The sequence below is a fragment of the Phalaenopsis equestris genome, unplaced genomic scaffold (genome assembly GCF_001263595.1).
Source record: "Phalaenopsis equestris unplaced genomic scaffold, ASM126359v1 Scaffold199266, whole genome shotgun sequence".
Taxonomy (NCBI): domain Eukaryota; kingdom Viridiplantae; phylum Streptophyta; class Magnoliopsida; order Asparagales; family Orchidaceae; genus Phalaenopsis; species Phalaenopsis equestris.
Window position 1 is genome coordinate 1,885 of NW_018219146.1, and position 666 is coordinate 2,550.

The window sequence follows — 666 nt, forward strand, 5'->3', positions numbered from 1 at the left end:
GAGGGGAATTGACCTTAGATCAGAGGGGACTTACAATAAACAAGTAAATGCCCAACAAACTAATCTGCACAACAAGTGCGTGGCGGGCGCGCACACATATAGTATCAAGTGATATATGTTAATATTCCATTGAACCAATAATTATGAATATAAGGGTTTCGTAGTCGGAATCAATTATTAAATACAAATAATTAATATTAGTATTAAGTATTAACAAGTTTAATAATTTCTTTAGAATTAATAAAAACGAAAAAGAAGAAAAAAAAATCCGGAGATATGGATAGAAGTATAAGAAAAGAAATAATGTAGCCGTACCTGTTGCGGAGTTTGGCCATCAGCATCATCTGCTACAGGAACAAACAGCGCCTCTCTCGCCTCCGGGCGGTGGTAGTCGGCGGCGCCGCGGCCAGAAAACACCGTCTCTGCCGAGAGAAAGAGAAGAAGGAGAAGAAACGGAAGCGAAGCCATAGCCTTGGAAGCGTTACAATGAAAGAGTAAAATTATATATTTGAAGGCGAGGAAAACATACTATTCGCATTTCACGGTTCACTAATTGACATAAAACGGTTCGTCGTTTCGTTACGTATCGGGTGGCTAAACACGTGCGTTATAAACTGTGGGTTCACACGTGTGAACTTGTTCAAAGATAATTGATATATATATATA